Source organism: Lissotriton helveticus, chromosome 1_1 (genome assembly GCF_964261635.1).
Source record: "Lissotriton helveticus chromosome 1_1, aLisHel1.1, whole genome shotgun sequence".
NCBI classification, from domain to species: Eukaryota; Metazoa; Chordata; class Amphibia; order Caudata; family Salamandridae; genus Lissotriton; species Lissotriton helveticus.
Genome location: NC_136057.1, coordinates 243,673,130 through 243,695,906, shown reverse-complemented (window position 1 = coordinate 243,695,906; position 22,777 = coordinate 243,673,130).

Sequence of the window (22,777 nt, the reverse complement as noted above, 5' to 3'; positions counted from 1 at the left end):
CCTGGATAAACAACGGGGACCAGGACAAAAGCCTTTGAAATCCATTCTAGACCTTCCAGATAAAATCGTAGAGAAATTAAAAACCCTAATCCCAGAAAAGAAAGTGGACTGGTCGATAGTAACAGCCTGTCGCCAAAAACCCCAGGAGGATGTATCGGAATACTTCTCCCGGTTTGAAACGGTGTTCTCCGATTACAGCGGCCAGGACATGACCACTGCAACCGGACACCATCTGTTTGTCCAGAATTATGTTAAGGGCCTATCATCGGAAATCTCCCAGAAACTACAGGCCAGCGAGAGTAGTTGGGCAGCCTCCAAACCTACAGCGATTCTCCAAATGGCCCAATATTATGAGCATCAGAAAAATGAAAACGATAGGGCGACAGAGAAAAAGAAGAAGGACTTAAAAGAGAGGGTGATGATTGCCAAACTGCAAGGGGTGACTATAGGACGAGACCAATACCGGGGAAACTACCAGACGAACGTCCCTAAGACTACATTTCCCCAGGACCGCACTCTGACTTCCTACAGTGGACGCACAGACCTTAGAGAAAACCAGTGCGCTTTCTGCAAAGGGACTGGCCATTGGAAATCCCAGTGCCCAGTTCTTCTGGAAATGATCAGAAACAAAGACCCCAGGGATGTAGCAAACGGACCGAGACCTAAGGGACAACAACGAGGGCCCCCAAATGACGCGACTAACGACAGATCAAGCAGACCAAATACGTTCGATCGACCCAGGCAGAACCAATATCAACAATCTGACTATGACGACACTCACACCTTCGCATAGGACAGCCAAGGGCGAGGGAGGGATCCAGTCGAGCTCTATGTTGACCAGCAGGGCCCTTATGTCACTGCTAAGGTCCTGGGTACCAAGTCTCCATTTCTGGTAGACACTGGCGCAACACGTAGTGCGTTATCTAAACGACTGATTCCAAGGGCACCCTTGTCTGGCTCACTCATAACATCGACAGGTTTCGATGGAACGCCCTCCACCAACCCTTTGTCTGCCCCGATTCTCTTTGACGTAGAAAACAACACCACCGACACCACGTTCTTGCTTTCCTCCAATAGTCCTGACGCCATTATGGGACTTGACTTACTGAAACACTTCCGAGCGACGATCAGGTGTTCTCAAGATGGAGTTCGAGTGTTTCTTTACGACAACCCCGTTCTGCTTAGACATTGTTCTCCCCGACACATGTTTTCCATCACCGACGTTGACGCGTCCCTGCTTGACACTCTACCTCCGTATCTGTGGGCCAAAGCGGATTCGGACGTAGGGCGTATGTTAATTGACCCAGTGCACATTACTGTCCGACCAGACGCAACACTCCCAAAACTCCCACAATATCGGATATCGCCAGAGGGCGAGAAGGCATTGGTAATGATTATCCAGTCACTGATAGACGCAGGAGTGGTAGAGGAAGTGGTTAGCAACGTTTGCAACAGCCCTATCTTGCCCATTATCAAGAAGCAGGGAGAGGGAGATGAGAAAGCATACCGTTTTATCATCGACCTCCGAGAGATCAACAAAGTGGTGGTACCCCAGTACCCTGTGGTCTCAGACATCACCACCATCCTGACTTTGATTCCATCCACTGCCACCACCTTTTCCGTCATCGACCTCAAGAACGCATTCTTCTCCATCCCCATCCACCCAGACAGCCGATATCTCTTCGGCTTTACCCTAAAAGCCCGCTCATATAGGTTTTGCCGAGCGCCTCAAGGCTACACGGAAAGCCCTAGCATTTACAGCCAGGCCCTCAAAAGACAACTAGACCAAGTCCAGTTACCCGACGGAGTGGTGTTGGTACAATATGTCGATGACATCCTTTTGGCAGCCGACACCACCCCTCTAGCGGTTACCGCCACCATTCAACTCTTGCACTTCCTTGCGGAAAATGGCCACAAGGTCTCCAAGAAGAAGTTGCAATTCTGCCTACCCCAGGTCACTTACCTAGGCCACCTTTTGTCCAAAGATGGAAGAAAACTCACCCCTGATCGAATCCAAACCATTCTAGATACCCCTGTCCCTAAGACCCAAAAGCAGGTTCGCTCCCTATTAGGCCTCACCTCCTTCTGCCGACAATGGTTACCAAACTTCAGCCTCGTTGTAAAACCACTGCTTTCTCTGCTAAACAAAGACGTCCCTTTCCCACTCCCTTGGACCCCTGAGTGTCAAACTTCCTTCACAGAACTGCGAGATGCCCTCTGCTCAGCCCCTGTCCTAGGTACCCCTGATTACAAAAAGCCCTTCTCCCTTTACACTCACGAAAGGGAGGGGTGCGCTTTATCTGTCCTGACCCAGGCCATCGGCCCTAAGCAACGACCGTGCGCTTACTTCTCTGCCACTCTTGACCCTGTCGCCAGAGCCTTGCCTGCCTGCCTTCGAGCTGTAGCTGCTGCTGCAATCTCTATCCGACAGAGTGAGGGGATTGTACTCTCGAATTCCCTCACGGTACTGGTACCCCATGCAGTCGACACCCTCCTGAACCAAACCAAGACGCAACATCTGACGAGTGCACGACTGACTGGATACGAACTGACCTTGCTTTCCCCCCATATCACCCTGAAAAGATGCACCACACTGAACCCAGCAACTCTGTTACCCTTGCCAGAGAACGATCCCAATGTGCACCCCGTACATGACTGCGTGACTCTTACGGACGAACAGACCAGGAGCAGGGTCGATCTCAGAGACACGGCTTTCCCTGACCCCGACGGGGAGCTGTGGGTGGACGGTTCTTGCATCAAACTCTCCGATGGTACCACTTCCGCTGCCTATGCAGTGACCACGGCTCGAACTGTAGTAGAAACAGCCCGCATCACCCAGCGATCTGCCCAGGCAGCGGAACTGATTGCTTTGACGCGAGCCTGCATCCTGGCAACAGGAACCACAGCGAACATTTACACCGACAGCCAGTATGCCTTCGGGGTGGTTCACCATTTTGGGCTCCTCTGGAGGGAGAGAGGATTCTTGACCTCACACGGCACACCCATTTTGCACGGGGATTTAGTCTCCGCCTTAATCGAAGCTGTCCTCCTCCCCAACAAACTTGCCGTTATCAAATGCCAGGCACACAAGAAAGTGACAGACATTATTGGACAGGGAAATGCACTAGCCGACATCACCGCCCGAACGACAGCTGAAAATAGAACGACAACACGTATGTACGTGACCAGGTCACAAGCAGAGAACTGGACTGACGCCAAGGACACAATTAGAGACATACAAACGGCTAGCACACAACACGAGTTGACTGAATGGACACGGGTGGGATTGAAAGACGATGAAGGCTGCTGGCGGACAAAAGACACGAACAGATGGTTGCTACCTGATTCATACTTGATTCCCATATTAACCATGGTACACTCCCCTGCCCACATAGGATCAGCCCCCATGATCGAACTTGTCTCCAGGGTTTGGCACAATGACAAGATCCCAGATTCCGCCAAACGCCTGGTCCAACAATGCTTAATATGCCTGCAACACAACCCCGGGAAAGGAACTGTAGTACCCCTGGGGGGATTTGGGGTCCCAAACCACCCATTTGAAGTCCTGCAGATGGACTACATCCAGCTAGACAGATGCCAAGGCTTGAAATATGTGCTCGTCGTGGTGTGCGCATTTAGCAAGTGGGTGGAAGCATATCCAACCCGTGACAACACCGCTATGGCCACTGCAAAGGTTCTGTTAAAGGAGTTTTTCCCCCGTTATGGCCTCTGTCGTGTTTTATGGAGTGATAATGGCCCCCACTTCGTAGCCAAAGTTATCCAGCTCATCCTAAATGGGCTGGGTATTAAACAGAAATTCCACGCAGTCTTCCACCCTCAATCTGCTGGGCTTGTCGAACGACACAATGCCACACTAAAGCTTAAACTGGCCAAAATAGTGGCTACCACGGGCCTGAAATGGCCAGACGCCCTCCCATTGGCATTGCTATCGATGCGCTCTACCCCCACCCGACATCACATAACCCCTTATGAAGTTGTCTTCGGCCGACCCATGAGCGTCTGGTCTGCCCCGAAACCAACTTCCATTCATGACGTTCTGGACGTCCTAATGTCTGATTATCTGTACAAATTGACTGAAACTTTGTCTGTCCTTCATCAGCAGGTGCAGCAGGCCATCCCCGATGCTTCCAGGGGTCCGGGTCACGCCATCCAGCCGGGGGACTTCGTGCTGATCCGAAATTTTCAGCGATCAAAGAGTTTGGAACCCCGGTGGACGGGCCCCTGGCAAGTACTGATCACCACTCGGACCGCACTTCGAGTGGAGGGGAAGAAACACTGGCTGCACGCTCATCACTGCAAAAAGGTCTCTCCAGCCCTGGCCACGACAGACACCGTCAACACCCAAGAAGAGCTCCTGAACCAGGACCGACCATCGTTGAACTGCTATCCTGATACTGAGACACTTGAACTTTCAAAACATCCTGACCCCACTGTGCCATCTCGAGAAGGGTATTTCCTGCGTCGAAAGGAGGGAGCTTCGGCTAAGTAGGCCACGGACTAGGTTAAAGGATCTCAGAACGGTGACCCAAACTACCAAGGGTTACCTGGAGAGAAGCTAAAACTAAGTCTGTGGTCCTGCCCACTACCGAGCACCTTGAAAACGAAGATGATGGAAGCGCCAGATAAGAAGATGATGGAAGCGCCAAACAAGAAGCCGACGGGGACAGCAGGAAATACCCACTACAGAAATCCGAGAACAGACAGACTCCATAGCTCAAAGACAATTGCACTCTTCATCACAATCCTCTTCTGTTTTCTCCTCATGACCACGCTCTGGATTTTGGAAGAACATGCACCTGCTCACGAAACATTCCTAACCACTGCTCAGCCTACCACCATGAAGGACCATTATCTAATTTCGCTCTCTCCTCAACTAAGAGAGAGGCGAAAGGAGTTTTGGAACAACTCTTTCGTGCAGCTACTTCACCAGCACAATCTTGCCACCAATACCACCAACTGCTGGATCTGTGGGTTGCTACCCCATGCCACTGGACATTCAATACCATTCATCCCTTCACCCTTCTCTGTCCACGGCTCCTGCCTTGCTTGGCTGATCCTCCTGCAAGAAAGCTATACGGGCAATGCCACCTCCAGCAGAACTGCAGCACATTCTTCTCACGGGGCCGGGCGAAACAAGACAAAGACACACTTCTGCCCGCTGACCCCCAGCGACTCGACCCAAATGGACATCCCGGCTAAAGAACGAATCGAAATGCAGGTGTTCAACAATCCAACCAGACCCACCTTCTCCTATCTGCGGAAACGAACGGCTGCCACTCTGACTGTGGCCCTGTCGGTCATCAACGTCACAGGCCACATGTGTGTAGAAGGACTTGGGACACAGCTGGTGGGTCGCAGCGCTTGCCGCTTTACCAGAACTTTGGATTCCACGGATCCACCTTCCTTTGTGTCATCCCCAAACATGTATTTCATCTGCGGCACGAAGGCCTACACCTGGCTCCCCAAAGGCTGGGGGGGCACTTGCTACATCTCCTTCGTCCTTCCTCCGACTTATGTAGCCCCAGCGAATCACCACAGGCAAAAACGAGCCAAAGACATTGAACAAGCCGACTCAACAGGGGCGCAGTTCCTCGATGCTATGAAAGGACTCGTCCCCCTCTGGGGCCCGATGGCAAACAGCCGTGCCATCCGACATTTGACTCAGGCAGTCGAGACGACCATGAACATCACAGCGGGCATCTTTGCCAACAACACTGCCGAGCTCCAAGCGGTCCGTTTGGTGGCTCTCCAGAACCGCCTCGTTCTAGATGTGGTTCTGGCGGACCGTGGAGGAGCATGCCGCATTATTGGGTCGAGTTGTTGCACATACATACCGGACAACTCACCCTCAGTGTACAAAGCCATCGAACATCTTCACAGACTCTCTTCGGAAGTTCACCAAGAGCAAGAAGAATGGTCGCTTGGTGGTTGGTTCTGGGACACCGTCAAAAGCTGGGGCTGGAGACTGCTCACCATTATCATGATTCCCGTAGTTGTAATATGTGGCCTGTGCTTGGGAATTCAATGTCTGCCACCTATGTGTTCTTTATGTGCGAGTTGTATTTTTCCCAAAACTGTGGACTTCGGAAGCGAACACATGAGAGCATTGTATGATACCGAAGTTAGGAATTTGATGAAAATTGACATTGAGTAAAGCAAGTTGGCTAGATATGTTGAAAAGGGGGGACTGTTGAAAGTTGGGCTGAGGCCGTCAACATTATCGGCGCCCTCTTGCTCTCCTTAACCTTTTTGTGCGCGTAAAACAGCCGCCATTTTGAACACCATGGTTTCCCTGCTCTCGCCGAGAGCCAGCGCGCCTCTCTCCCCCTCCTAGCTTCGCCGGCATCCCCCGCATACTGACAACCCCCCCCCTGCCTGCACCTGCCGCGAATCATAAAACCCCTCTTCAGCGCTGCTCTGCCCCGGGCTCTCGTCCTGTTCTCAGCGCAACACCTCCCCTCTTCCCATTTATGATCCCCGGCCCTTTGATGCAAAACCCCTTTTTTCCCGTGTGCCCGTTCGTCTTCCTCGTTCCCAAGCTGACACCCAGCTCTGCCGATACTGTTCCTTGCCCCTCCCCGTACAATAGAAAGTTTCCCCCCAGCAAGGGATCCCCGGGTTGATCAAAGCCCCCCGCCCTACGAGATCCGATCGAACCCCACACACACCATGAATCGGCGGAATATCCAGCTGCGCGATGATCACCACCTGTTGTGAACGGGGCAGGGACTTCCACTGTAACCTTGCGTGGGAACGGGTTGGGAAGGGGGGAGTCTGAGGATGTCTTTCCGTACATCAAAGTACCGACGAGAATGTGTTACGTGCAATAAAGAGATAAACTTGTGTATAAGAGGCCAGGCCTCAGGGATGCAGTTAGAGCACCTCAGAACGATACCTTCTGTCTGTTTCGTTGTGTTCTCCTCCGGAGAGAATAAAAATCTTGTTTCCTGCCTTCCAGTCTCCAGCGCCTGCCTCTTCAATAATTTAACTTCTTTATGGGTTCAAGAGGCGACACTGCCGGGCAATACTTAGGGATCGTATATTCTGGTTGGTAGTGCCACCCCCTTTTTCAACAACTATAACAATGTCCTGGGGTTGATTAACCAGCAGCTTTTCTAAGTTAGACAACCGTGATTCAACCCCACATAATCTTTGAACAATAGGATCTAGCAGGGAGTTCAACATAGTTTCTAATCTTCCCCAGAAGACCCCTTCCTCGGGACCAACAGGTAATGCACCAACATTAATCTGCTCATGTTTACTAAGATCTCTCTCCGTGACATTACCCATGTCAAGTATTTCTACAACTGTCACCCCCTCATTGCCTGACACAGTGCACAGAGGTTGTCTGGTTCCCCGGGTTTTCCTTGATGTGGTCTCGGATTTCTTGAGGCAGATAGTTGCTGCTTTAGCTTTCTTTGCCCTTGCCCGTAATTTGTGATTAATAGGGCTAAGTACCTGATTCAGCTGTGAGGTATTGTCCTCCAGCGTTGAACTCCGTTGTTGATCAGGGGTGTATCAATATAAGTAGGGACCGTCAGGACATCTGGGAATGCGGGGGTAATATAAAGCCTGCCTTGTGAGGGGAAAGGCTCCAGGGATAGCCTACGCTCCGTTAGTATAATTTCTTTATTAAGAACATATTCCGCCCTGGATAGAAAAGCATCTAAGGTTCCGACCACTCCTGCACCCGTAGCTACTTTCCGTTTACTCATTTTAAATTTATGAACCAATAAAGAGTAAACAGTATGATAAATACAATGTCTATTTCACAAGCCAAGTAGCGATCTACATTCAATAACTAATAGAGCGGATTATCCTAAGGACCAATTAAAATGGATGAGAAGCCTCTGTCCATTACTCTGATAATGTCCATGAAATAGAAAAGCACACCGGACTGGAAAGAGGACCAAAAAGAATACTAAAGTTCAATAGCTGCTAGTCCAATGTAGAATTACAGGCTAAGGCCCGAGATAGAGGGCAGCTATAGTATCAATCCGCCCTGCATAGAATGTCACAGCTTATCAAGATCATACAAAAAGTATAATACAATCCATAAAGAATTTTTCGGTATTAAAAATGTCTCTGAGGCTTACTTGTGAAACAGTTGGGTATGGAAAAAATTGCACACTTAAGGGAGGTGTCCCAGCCTGGCCTCAGACGGTCTCTGACGGGCGCGGACGGGTGTGCCCTTAGCCAGGGCTTCGCCCGGGCAGCGCTCAGGCTCCAGCGCTCGTCCCGCTCTGCGTGGGGCCTCCCGCGGTTATGAGCACCTCCTGGTGCTGGGCAGTGACGCGCTGAAGCAGTGTCACAGGGGCTTCTGGATAATGTAGTCCACAGTGGTCGTGATGTATGGCAATGAGGGCGGCAACGGCCGTGATTCACCAGCGTTTCCCATCCTTACAACCGGAGCAGCGTTTCCCCTCCTGACAGCAAGATAAGGAATATGGCAGGAAGAATGCTGTCAAAAGCGTCCAGTGTGCTTTCACAGCAGAGGTAGCATTATCCCACAATCCCACTGACACGTCCAATCATCACTGGATTTTTATGTATACAGTGATGAAAAGGGCGCGCCCAAGGGAGAAGGAAAAAGAGTCCAATAATCAATCACATAATACCATAGGATGTAACAATTCTTACTCAGAGCTTCCGACATTGTAAACGGACACTGTGCCATAAAGGGCCTCATTTTTCAAGGCCCTGTGTGCTGCAAGGCTATATCTACAAGGCCAAGACACTGCGTGGCTTTTCATGGCCTTGTAGCTTTAGACGGAGGCAGCAAAGCGCAAGTTGCTGGATTGTCTCACACTGCGATATGGAGGCATGCTATCGATATTAAGGTGGGTGTTCCCAAGTAACACCCATGGCATTTGACACATTCCCAGATTTACGGGATTTTTTAAACCTGGAAATGCGTCATAAACCTACACAGGACCAGGGGAGGCATAATGGAGGCACATCGAGGAGAAATACATTAATTTCTCCTTGCTTTTCCTTTCTTATGTGGGCTGCATTTTGCAGCATACATAGAAATGGGAAAACTGCTCTTGTGATTCTGTTTGTGCAGAAAGGTGTCCCTTGCAGCATAAAAACAACCATCACTGGAAGGCAGGCACCCTTCCACCATGGTGCAAGGGTGTCTGTGTTTGAGCATGGCAGCCCATTGGGCACCAGCACTTGGGAAAAGGACAGGAACGTGCCATATCTGATTGGTATGATGCATTCCTGACCTTTTCATTTGCAGTAGGGCAGCACTGCATGAAGGCTTATGACACTGCCTTACAGCAAAACTTTGAGAATTTGGGCCATAGAGTGTATGTAAGTCAGATGAGTGGAGTAGGAGATTGCAAGCAGCAAGTACGGATAATGTCTGAGGAAGGACATTTCTAAAATATCTATCTAGTGAATGCATTTTGACAATTCATGCGGTCCTTGCCACCTTTAAATTCTGAGAGGTATATTGATTATAGGTTTTGTGTTGCCATGCACCACTCAATTCGACACAGGGTGACACAAAGCCTATGATGAGATTCATCAAGCCATGCAAGACGACCCTGATTGGCACTGCATGGCTGGGAAAATCTAGTGTACTGCAAGGCATCGCAAGTAGCTGCTTTGCATTACACTACGTGGTGAGGGCCTTAGATTGGTGGAGTGTGGTTGTCCCCAGCATCCACCATTGTATTATGATGGAGATCCAGATTTACCAAGAGTGGTAGACCTGAGAATGCATCAGAATTGTATGCCTCCCCACCAGAGGCCCAACAAGGCGAAATATCTTCATGTCTCCTTGCTGTTTCCTCTTCGAAAAAGGAAAATGCCTCTTACGATTGTTTTAGCGTAGGAAGGTGTCGCTTCCTGCACAAAAACAACCCTACTTACAAAGTAGAGACCCTTGCACCACAGTACAAGGGTGCCTGCATTGGCACCAGGCAGCTCTTAATGCGCCAGTGCAGGGCTAAAGACAGGAATGCGCAATCCAATATTATGTACAGCGCATGTCTGCCTTTTCCCTATCATGCAGTGCAGCACTGCATGATTTGCTAATAAATATGCCCTTTGTTTTCCTTAACTGGCTACAATCACTTTATCATCAGGTCCAACTTCAAAAACCTAAATTATTATGGAAATATAATCACTGTATAAGCATAAGATGGATAATTTATTGTGAAATGTTTTGCTGTCACATTTGTGTTTCATATTTTTGATGAAGATGAAGATACTGGTAGCGTGAACATCTTTCTTATTTTCAACACTGGATTCACAGCACAATGGCACATACTTACTCACCTGGTAAGTTCCAAATAAACTTTCGGAAGGTTTCTGTCTGTCAGATACTTAAAAAAAAACACTTTATTTATAGTTGTTAGAAACATGTACATTAATACATACCATTTGTAATAGTCTGGCAGTTCCACAGTTATGTCTTTGTATTGTCATCACAATAAATTATCAGAGATTTACGGGCAAAAACATATACTTTCAGTATTCATTAACCAATAGAGCCTCGTGAGTTGGAAGTTGTTTCTTATTAACGCATGTAACTTAGAAAGGGTTCCCAAATTTCTCTGAGCCGGGATCTCAGAGGCATTATATCCCAATAATTAGTCAATTGTTCATGGCAGTAAGCAATGTCTTTTATCCAGTCCCTCTTTTTAGGCACCAGGGAGCCACCCCAGCAAATTACGACCTTGCGTTAGGCCAGGAGCAACAGCAGAGCAGCTAACCTATGGGAGCTTTTAGGTAACTCTGCCACGTGGCCCAGTAGGCCGATTAGGGGGTTGGGGTCAACTGTAATTGTATGATTTCCCTTGTCACCTTAAAAACTTCCACCCAGTATGCTGCAATCCCAGGGCAGTACCAGGCAAGATGTATGAATACCGTGGAGGCGGTGTGGCATTTTGAGTATTGAGGGTCTGGGTATATGCGCATTTAGTGAATAGTACTGGAGTGCAGTAGTCTCTGTGGAAAAAGTTAAAGTGGATGAGGCGTAGCCTGTAGTTCGGGACAACAACTGAAGGTGACCGCAGTAAATCGCCCATTGTGCATCTGGAAGTGGAAGGGCAAGGTCCTCCCCCTGGGCTTCTCAGGTGGTGTTTGTGCTGCGGGTGAGGTGCGTTGCATACTTTGGTACAGTGATGTGATAAGTTTCTGCAGTGAGGTGACAGTATATATGTGTGCTAGGGTGGCGAGGGTCTCTGGAGGTGCTGGGAATGTCTTGAAAATTTCTTGGCATGTCGCTCGCAGTTGGTAGTATAAACATTTGTGTAATGGCCTACTGGATGCCAGTTGCAGAGTGGGAGGACCGCAGAATTGATCCCTTGGGAAAAGGTCTGCAAAAGTGTGAATATTGAGCCTGATTGCGCTGCTGTTGGCGCTGCCTTCCTGTAAAGGGGGTATTAATGGATGCCCTAGTCAACAGGATTGATGGAGCATAAAGTAGAGGGACTCCTGCGAACCATGCCAGCCCAGCCCATTCCCACCTCGAGCACTGTGGAGTATCTATTTGACCTGCGGACTGTTTATATGAGGTAAACAGAGCATTCAAGAACGGCCATGGTGAAAGTAACCGCGTCTAATTCGATCACAATGTGTGGTTGGAATGGGGTGGGATGCATCCAATAATGCCAGAAGTGTGCCTGGGCGCATAGCTCATACAACTGTAGGTCAGGTGCACCCAACCCTCCTTGAGTTTGTGACAGTATCAGCAATTCAAATTTAAGCCGGGGTTGTTGACCAGCACAGATCAGTGCGATTAGATTAGACCTGAGTTGTTTGAAGAAGGTCTGAGTGATCGGGTGGGAATGTTTATGAATAGATAAAGAAATGTTGGTAATACCACCAGCTTTGCCTTGGCGATTTGACCCGCTAGGGATAGCGGAAGTTTCATCCATATCGGGATGTGCTCCTCAAGCCATGCCATCTGTTTTCCAAAATTAGCCTGCCACAGCTCGGTTAGGTCTCTGCTAATGTAAATGCCTAAATATTTAATTGGCCCCATTGCCCACTGGGGGGATATTCTACAGGAAATGGGGTTGTGGCATCCGTTAGTGGAAAAAGTATTGATTTGGCCCAATTAATTTGAACACGGGACAAGCCTCCGAAGCATACGACCTCACAGATTAATGAGGAAAGGTTATGTTCCGGCTGACTTACATTAGGAGTTACATCAGCTGCATACAAGGATACGGTGAGGCTCCGAGTTGTGAACCCCACCCCCCCGGTTGGCATAATGTTGACGGATTCATGCAGATAGGGGCTCCATCGGGATGGCGAAGAGAAGGGGCGAAAGGGGCACCCCTGCTGTGTGCCCCTACTGACTGGAAATGGTTCTGATATGCAGAGGTTGTGGGCTGTAGAGCGGCCCGGTAGGAACCCAGACTGGTTGGGCCTGATCATCACCGGCAACAGGAGCTGTAATCTGGTCACTAGTACCTTTGCAAATATTTTATTGTCTATGTTGATGAGCGGAGCGACAGGGGTCTGTAAGAATCACACTGATCAGCAGGGTTGTCAGGCTTGAGGAGCAAGATTACGGCTTCTCACGTGGAAGGTGGGAGTTAGCCTACCTCTAAATGGTACGTCTCTAGCAGTTTAGGAACTAATATGTCAGAGTATTCTTTGTAGAAGGACGCTGTTAGACCATCCATGCCAGGGGCCTTGTCTGGGGAAAGGCTAGCTATGGCCTGCTGCACTTCCTCAGCCGTGATGGGGGAGTCTAGAAATTCCCGGTGTGAGTTGGTAAGCCAAATTAGCTCGATAGTGTCAAGGTAGTCTTGCAGGTCTGAGGGGGAAATCACCTGGGAGTAGTATAGATGGGCAAAAAAGTCTACCATAATGCGTAGTAGATTGGGAGTGTAGGAGTGGTGTTGACCCTCTGAGTCTACCAGTGATGTCAAAAGAGGCACTTGGTTTCTGTAGCAGCCTGGTTAGTGCCCTGCCTGGGCGTTAACCTTCGCCATATCGAAGTGCCTGGGTTTGTTTGCCAGAAATTTCACTTCTCTGTTTGCTTCCTCCTGATATTCCATCAGTTTATTGCGGATGTCAGCTAGAACAGTGTGGTCACTAGAATGGTGGAATTGGGCTTCGAGTATGGAGATATCTTTTTCAAGTGCTGAGAGTGTACCCTGGATGGACCTGAGTACCCCATGTTGTTTGGCTATGCAGACGCCTAGGATGACCACCTTAAAGGGGTCCCAAAATGTGGCAGGGGGAGCTGACCAACCCAGTGTTTTGGTCACAGTATTTCTCAATAGCAACACATATTTCTTCTCTAAAAACATGGTCCCTGAGCGCATTTGGGGGTAGTCCCCAGGAAAATGCGATGGGTGATGCGTGCGGGGGGCTGAGAGTCAGTTGGATCGGTGCATAATCAGATTGAGTGTGGGGTAAGTGAGAAACTGTAGGTCGCTAGGAAACCATGGTTTTAGACAATAGCCAGGAGTCTGTTCTTGAACATGCCCTGTGGTGCAGGGATAAACAGGTGCCTTCATGAGTTTCTGGGTGTGCGTCATGCCTTATGTCAATGAGGTGGTTGTCAGTGATGATCGAGGTGAGTGTAGAGGCTGCCTGTGAGTGTGGCCATTTAGAGCTCCCTTCCCTGCCCAAGTCCTCTATCAGTGGGATGTTAAAATCACTGCATCAGAGTATCATCTATGGATAGGAGCCAGCAATTTGTTGCCAAACGTTTGTGAAGAATGTCGGGTCATCTGTGTTTGGGCCATAGACTGTGGATAGAGTTACGGGGTGGTTATGGAGTAGGCCTGTTAAAATAATGAAGCAGCCTTCTGTGTTGCATACGCATTGATCTCTAATCCATGCCAGGTCTTTACGTATTAGAATGCAAACTCCTCTTGTGTATGAGAGTATGAAGAGACGTATGTGGATTCCCATCCTCAGGCAAGCAAGGGCCGTAAGGTGTTACTTAGAAGGTGAGTTTCCTGGAGTAAACATATGTCATTAGCGTGCCTATTTAGATAGACCTGTACAAGGCGCATCTTTCTGCCATCGTTAGGCCCTCTTATGTTCCATGAAAGTAATTTAATCAAGGCACTCTTATCCATCTGCGCTATGGAAAGTCATGGGATTGTGATTGTACAAGTGATGTGTATGCATTTTTTTGCAACCTTGTGTGTAAATGTGGGAGAGCATGCTAGCGTACCAACATTTTATACAAACATCAAAACTGATTTAACTAATCCTCAACAACCCCCTCTCACAACCCCCCCGACTCACTCCAACCCCAAAACTTGGTTGAAATTCCCCCCATGAGCATAACTCCAGGGGGTAGTGAGGCTGGGTGGCTGAGCATAACTGTGGACTCGGGTATGATTACCACGCGGAGGTTGTTGCATCTCAAGAGGGCTTTGAGATCTTAATTTTTCTGTTTGATCAGATCCAGTACTTTATCCATTTGCAGCAGGCGCTCAACAATGGTAGTTTGTCTTTGGTCTTGGATACTTTGGGTTCCATGTGGTTGAGCCGGGCGTCATGTGTATCTACTTTGTTCTTTACTGTGTTCAGGCAGGAGGAGACCTAGTCCAGTTTAGCATCTATGCACTTCAGGTTAGATTTTACCTCCACCACATTGGCTTTTAGGTCCAGTTTCTAGTCTTCTGGGGCACCATCTTCTGAGTGTTGTGATGCAGCGTTTTTATCTTTACCTGATTCAGCTTGTTTAGCGCTGCATGTTTTCTTGAAACAGATCTTAGGTTGTCTGCCCTCTGGTTTTCCTTTGGTCACAGGTGTCCTGAGCTGGCAGTTCACCCGTTGTTTGGAAATTCAGAGGGGTGTATCTCGTTGTCTTGCCTCCCTTTACAGAACTCAACGATCGAGCAGCCCCAGGCTCACTCACTGCCAAAGGACAGGCACCCCACAGTTCCTGGAGGCTGAGTTTTGGAACTAAATCATGCCATTTAGATTAAGGGTGTCACTATGCTGCATATGTATGCCCAATTTCTGCCTCCAAGCCGGATGCTCCGCCTCCAAACCAGAAGCTCCTCCTCTGGGCCGGAAGGTCCGGCACGAGTGCGGACATTAAGTTAATAGTCGTAAATCCATTCTGTGAATAGCAAAAGTAGTGAGTGCATTCTGTGAATACCAAATGTACTAAGTGCATTCTGTGAATACCAAAAGTAGTAAGTTTAGGATTTTGTCTTAAGTTAAATCTGTGAATAAGGCCCTCGTGCTTGCTCCTTTAAACATGATATCATTGTGGGTGTGGCAGAGTATGTAAAGAGAGCGAAGCCCAATGCACCGTGGTCACTATTCTTCTGGAGCCCTGCGAAGCAGTTCTGGTCTTCGGTCCTCTTTATTTGGTGAGTCCTTCTGTGCGTCCCCGGCACAGCGGTCTGAATGTCATCCGCAGATCTCACTGCGTTCTCCGCACAACAGAAGAAGCCTGCTCTTACTGTGATTCTGTATAATCTTGCAGCCGGGTTCTGCAGCATTCCTGCTACGAAAAAGAAATCCAATCACATACAAGTAAGTCGTATTCGGTGTGGTAAGAGGAAAGGATGTTTTGTTTTTCTTTCTCTGAGGATATTTTTCTTGAAGAAATGAAGGTGACTTACATATTTATGGGGCATTATTTACGTTCCTTTCTTTTTTCTTTTGTTATCCCATAATGATTTTTGTTTGCCTAATTATATTTAGTTTGAGAAACAACCTTTTTCTGTTTCAGGGATACAGTCATTTAGAACACCTTCATGTTTTAGAAGCCACCCATTGTTTATTTATTTCTGTTTCATGATAGCATAAAGAAACAAAAATAGTTCTGAGGCAATATTAAGAGCTTCATTGTCTCTAAGTTGAAGTGTGATTCAGTACACAGTATTTGTTTTACTTACTTTTATATTTTTGTTTTGACATTAGAAGCTCATGAGAAAATTTGCATAAAGCTTCTAGTTTATTTTTATCAAAATCGATTGTTTGTTATTGTTTGTTGTGGTAAGTGTTCTTTTACAGATCTCCTTCCCGGCTCTTACAGTATCTCTGAGTAGGAGGTGCCAAGAGGAGGGCCATTGTGTAGTCAGCGCCATGTGCAGATCCTGAGAAAACAAAATATTGTCAATCTTACACACACCATACCACTACAGTTTGGACGCTGCTAAATAAAGCCCAGCCCAACTGCCAAACCAGGTCCTCCCAGAAATGGAACACAAGCAACCCAGGAACGGTTTCACCCTTGTTATAGAATATATACATTTTTTCGCATGCGTTTGCAACGCATGCCATAACAACGCGGTTGTTACAACAACAGCTTTGGTATTTCGCATGCTGTTACAACGCAAGTCAGAACAACAACTTGCTGTAGGGGGAGCTGGATGTTGGAATAGTATAATTTACTATTTCAACTCCAGTCTGTGCCGACACGAGGGAAGGTGTTTGATTTTAAAGCCAATAATTTCTTCCCCCTTAACCCAAGTTGTTTTTTTGACTTGCGTTGTAACAGTATGCGAAATAACAAAGCTGTTGTTGTAACAACCGCATTGTTATGGCATGCGTTGTTCCGCTTGCGAATTAAACACTTTTTACCCTTGTCATGGACTCCTGAGCATGGTATACTTGTATCCTGGGACACACCGTGCAAGGGACCCTTGGCTGGGGATACCAATCCAGTTGATGAATGGAATGATTGAATTAATCTCAGCCAATGGCAATTGCTTAGGCCACATCCATCCACCATTTTGTTGTTTCAGCACTTATGGAAAGATGGAATTTTCCTGACCTAGCTAATTTATGACTGTATACTGAAACTGTGTCACTTGACTGGGTGTAGATTCCTCCCAGACATCCACATGATAGAGGGATTAGGTGTGCCTGGATGTGCTTTCACTGGCAGGATGGTGGGGAGGAGCTGGACACATCCCACATGCAACTGAATAGACGGCACCCTGCCTTAACACAAAGGTCTAATTCATGCAGCCAGGCTTGAGTCAGAGCGCGGGAGGCAGAAATCGCCCAGCACTTCAAAGGGAATACTCTAGAACTCTCTAGACTCTTCTCTTACTTCAAGTCACCAGGAATAGAAATAAGACCCTCAGACATACTGTTCAATGTACTGCAAGGGAACTCTCAGAATATTGAGCCCTGTTGTAGCCTGCTGTCTACTTCAGAGGACTGCTTCCCTGCACCTAGAAGGACTGATCTGCGGCCTGGAGCCTGCCTTAAACGCTCAGAGACCTGCTCTGCTACTTGAGCCCTGTTCAACTTCTTAAACCCAGGACTACCAGCATGACACCGGGGGAATTTCAATCGAAGCCCAGGTTAGATGTTCATACATCTAACCTGGGCTTCGATTAAAATTCGAATCGCATATTATCAAGCCCATTATCGCCGCTTTATCGGCAGTTTCCCGACGGTAAAGCAGCGATAAACTACCGCAGCTTCCTTGATAATATGGCCCCAGGTTTTACCTTAGAGAGTGACCTGCAGTTTAGCCAGGTATAGAAGAGCATATTTAGTCCCTGACTGTTGAAGCAGATTCTTTGCTGGTATGAATTCTTCGCAGGCCGCCTGAACCAGTAGGGTGAAGTCTGGATAGAAGGCGACCAAGAATTGTATGTGGTGAGTCCCCCACCGGAGACTTGTGATTCAGAGTGCAATGAGCCCGTTCCACTAGGAACACACTGGAAAGTTAATTGCTGAATAACCCAAATTTCAATCGAAGCCCAGGTTGGATGTTTACACATCTAACCTGGGCTTCGATTGAAATTCGAATTGCATATTATCAAGCCCATTATCGCCACTTTATCGGCAGTTTCCTGCCGGTAAAGCGTCGATAAACTACCGCAGCTTCCTTGATAATATGGCCCCTGTTTCTTTACGGCTGTGACAGCTGCAATAAAATTTGCCAAGCATGTTGGAGGATCAAGAAAGTCCCCATCACCTGGGGGAAGAGACTCAATGGAATCCCATATCAGTGGCAATGATTGAGTATACTGTTCTATACCCTTCTTATTGTTAAACTGAACCACTAATGCAGGGAATCTTTGCTAATAACTGTTTCATGTTATGTATCCTTTAGGGTCAGACCAGGAACGCGGTAGCCCTCTTTTGCAACAACACCACACTAATGAGCCCATGCTATTTATATAACATTGATAAAGATGTAATCACAAACCGAAACGAACCATGACTCGGCCACCTAGCCGTAACTGTCAGGGTCGTTCACCAGCGAAACGTTGTTCCCCCGAGATAATTCCCTGGTAGCCCTAGACACACACTTGAAAGAAACTTCTATGTCAAATTTAAAAGACAGTAGGTGAGGCGTTATATATGCATCTGCCTACTCTAATTACTCCAGAGAGGTGGCACTACTAATCCGTAGGGATCTCCCATGGAAAGATACAATCTGTTAAAGGGAATGCTATATGGCAAGCAGATAACTATAGCCAATAACTATGGTTCTAACAGCAATGACCCAGGTTTTTTTAGCCATGTTTGGAAGAGAATACAATCACTTGGGAACTCCATTATACTTTGGGGTGGTGACTTCAATGTGACTCTGGCAGACCATATAGACAGGGTGGGCGCATCCTGAAGTCATCATCTGCTGGGTTCTGCTAGACTCTGCATCGTAATGGATGACAACCATCTAGTTGACACTTGGAGACTACTAAACTCATATGTCAGGAAAGGAACCTGCATAGGACAACAACACAGAGCCTGGCTCAGATCAGAATTCTGGCTGACATTCAAAGATGTCCACTCTTGGGCCACCACGGCATCACACTTACCACACATGCCATAAAATCACACAGTGGTAGTCATCACGCTCCTAATCCCTCAGTCCCCAGCGCCGTCATTTACCTGGCGCCTACCCCCGAATGTGCTGCTAGACGCTGTATTCATTTCTGATATATGGAAAAATATCATGAAATTCTTTGAATTTAATAAAAATTCAGTAAATTTGGCGGGCATCCTGTGGGAGACCTTCAAGGTCATGATACGGGGTATGCATAGCCACGCAGTCCGGAGTTCTTAAAGACATTCACAACACCCTTACAAAGCTGGTGGGCAACACTCGCACTTTAGAAAGCCAACATTTTCAAACTCCAAATCCTGAGTTGCTGGCCGCGATCAGGTAGAAACACACCGCCTTCCAAGAGGAAGCCGAGAGAGAGACAAAATTCTTACATCGACACGAACAGGCTCGGCAATACAAGAAAGGCAATCGCCCTGGCAAGACACTGGGGAACTTCCTCAGACCCTCCAGAGTTTCCACATACATCACTGAAATACACACTGAAATGCACACTCCTGACTCAACTCTTGTTCACTCACCATCAGGCATACTGGAGGCCATCAAAAGCTTCTATGCCCAACTATACACTGCAACGACGTTCCCCAAAAACACCGAGCTATTAGAATATCTGAACACACTTGAGCTGCTGTGGCTACAGAGGGTGCACTGAGACTATTTAGATGAGACTTTCACTTCTGAGGACATACAACAAATCATACAAAGCTTACCAGGAGACAAAGCCCCGGCGCTAGATGGGCTCTCTGCCTTCTAGAAAGAATATGCTACACTCCTGGCTCCCTGACTTCTGGCAGTGTTCAAGGAAGCACTTCAAAAAGTTGTACTCCCACCGTCAATGAGGGAGGCCATCATCATCACATTGCTAAAACCAAGGAAGGCCCCAACATCTTGTAACTCATACTGCCCACTAATGAATGTAGATAATACATGGTTTTGCTAAACTACTGGCGCATAAGCTGCAACCATTACTCCCATTAGTTGCCCGGCCAGACCAGTCAGGTTTTGCACAGGGTCGTTCCACATCCCATAGCCTATGCACCATCTTTGCATTAGTGCATCACCTTGCACCACACCTCCCAGCGATAGCCGCTTTGTTAGATTGTACACGAGCATTTGACTCTTTAGAATGGAAATTCCTCTTCACGTTCCTAGACCGGCCTGGGATGAGTCACACATTTCGCCATGGAGCCCCTGGTGGCACCCTTTCAGCAACACCATGCTAACAAGTATATAGGATTCACCACCAGGGGACTGATATTGTGTATGTATGCTGATTTTATCACGCTTTATATTAGCAGCCCTTTGTCATGTGAGCTGATACAATATCGGGGCCTCTTAGGAATTCAAATAAATTCGGCCAAATCGACACTAGTCCTGCACACCGAGAGCACAAACAAATTTGATTTTTAATTCCTGGTACCATGGGCAGACAGCCCAACACACTATTTGGGCATTTGGATAAGCAGAAACATGCAGGAGATCTGGAATGCCAATTATGGGAGAGCAATGACATTGATAGAGGAAAGAATCTGCATATGGAGGAGACTGCCCTTATCCCTTCCAGGTCACATTGCTATCACACAAATGATAATCCTCCTCAAGCTGCGGTACCTTTTTGCCAATATTCCTATTTCACTCACTGCACACTTTCTAAGGTGCATTAAATCAGCAATGATCACGCTTGTGTGAGCTGGGAAGCAATCCATAGCATTGTGGGAACTCCTCACACTAGCTCAGGGTAGCCTGGGTGCTCCAGACTTTTCACTATATGCATACTGTGCCCAAGCCCAGTTCTTGCACATCTGGCAGCACACAACATCATTTCAACCACAGGTGGCCAATGAGATAGATCAACCTCTACCATTGCTCTTTACAAGAACTATTAGCACCCTAGACAAGAAATAGACACAACAAAGACACTGAGATGGACATGGGAGGGACTCTGGAAAGGGTGAAATTGAGCAGATTATATCCACGATCCATCCCACAAGGCAAAGATTGACAAATACCCCTGCTACTGAAGCACGGTATGATGGTACGTGCTCATCAGCTTCACATCAATACATTTTCAGATCTATATCAAAACGGCCAATTTCACACCTCCCAACAATAAACCAAGGCCCCCCAGATGGCACCATTGGACATACTCCTATATCTCCAGCTGTGAGCCTCCTGCCGTGCGATACATGACACATTCCCCACTGCTCTCCACCATTACCGGCCCTAGAGCACGTCCTGGAATCTTCAGTGCAAATATTAATAACGCAGATTGATTTTATCACACCAAGATCATCTATGATTATTGTTTCAAAATCACACAGATCCTGGGATTCAGACTTAGACTTAGACTCCCCCATGCTAGATTCACTGTGAGCCTTCTGCTGTGGTCAACTTGACTCCCCAAACTACCGTTTAATATTAATGCACTTTCAATTCTTACACAGTGTATTCCGCCCCCCCTGTGCAACTGCACCGCATAGGTATACGACCAGACGACAATTGATGGTGCTGAGTGGCAATTAAGGCAGCATTTCTACATATGGACTGGGACTGCTCACGGGTCGCCAGGTTCTAAAGGGATGGGTTTAGACACATAGAAACATAACCAGTCAGAATCTAACCGGATCCCCTCTGGTGGCAACATTGGGCTCTGTGCACAGCATTCCCAAAGCTAGCCCATGGCTCATATGAATGTTGCTTTTGCTGGTTAAACGTCGTACATCAAAACCTGGCCCAAAGATGTTGCATACTGCAAAGAATAGCTGACATGCTACTGTGAGCTAATGATTCAGAAAAGGGGGTGGTGATGAACAGAGTGCATGAATTAAGCAGACCACTCTTACCCAGTCCAAAGATCAGGACTTGATCCATCACCGTTTTTTAGCTCACTGCACCATCCCAGCTCAGAACTTGGCCATATGCAAATTAGTCTGTTCCTGTCCCAGTGCATGATGGGAACAGGGCAAACCAAACTACCAAGCCAATTCTTGTACTGGGAAGGAAACAAGCTTCCGGTGATGGATCAAGCCCTGATCTTTGGACTGGGTAAGAGTGGTCTGCTTAATTCAGACACTCTGTTCATCACCACCCCCTTTTCTGAATCATTTTGTCCACCATAAGCGTGGAAGGGTATACTCAGACATGAGTCCCTTGCTCACTGCTCCATCAGGATTCAAGCAAGCCGGGCCGACGACGCCTGAAATGGCAGAAACCGGTCCCCGGAAGCTTGTCTCCTTTCTGGTGAAGAATTGGCTTGGTAGTTTGGTCTGCCCTGTTCCCATGATGCACTGGGCCAGGGACAGACTAATTTGCATATAGCCAGGTTCTGAGCTGGGATGGGGCAGTGAGCTAAATAACGGTGATGGATCAAGCCCTGATCTTTGGACTGGGTAAGAGTGGTCTGCTTAATTCAGACACTCTGTTCATCACCACCCCCTTTTCTGAATCATTTTGTCCACCATAAGCGTGGAAGGGTATACTCAGACATGAGTCCCTTGCTCACTGCTCCATCAGGATTCAAGCAAGCCGGGCCGACGACGCCTGAAATGGCAGAAACCGGTCCCCGGAAGCTTGTCTCCTTTCTGGTGAAGAATTGGCTTGGTAGTTTGGTCTGCCCTGTTCCCATGATGCACTGGGCCAGGGACAGACTAATTTGCATATAGCCAGGTTCTGAGCTGGGATGGGGCAGTGAGCTAAATAACGGTGATGGATCAAGCCCTGATCTTTGGACTGGGTAAGAGTGGTCTGCTTAATTCAGACACTCTGTTCATCACCACCCCCTTTTCTGAATCATTTTGTCCACCATAAGCGTGGAAGGGTATACTCAGACATGAGTCCCTTGCTCACTGCTCCATCAGGATTCAAGCAAGCCGGGCCGACGACGCCTGAAATGGCAGAAACCGGTCCCCGGAAGCTTGTCTCCTTTCTGGTGAAGAATTGGCTTGGTAGTTTGGTCTGCCCTGTTCCCATGATGCACTGGGCCAGGGACAG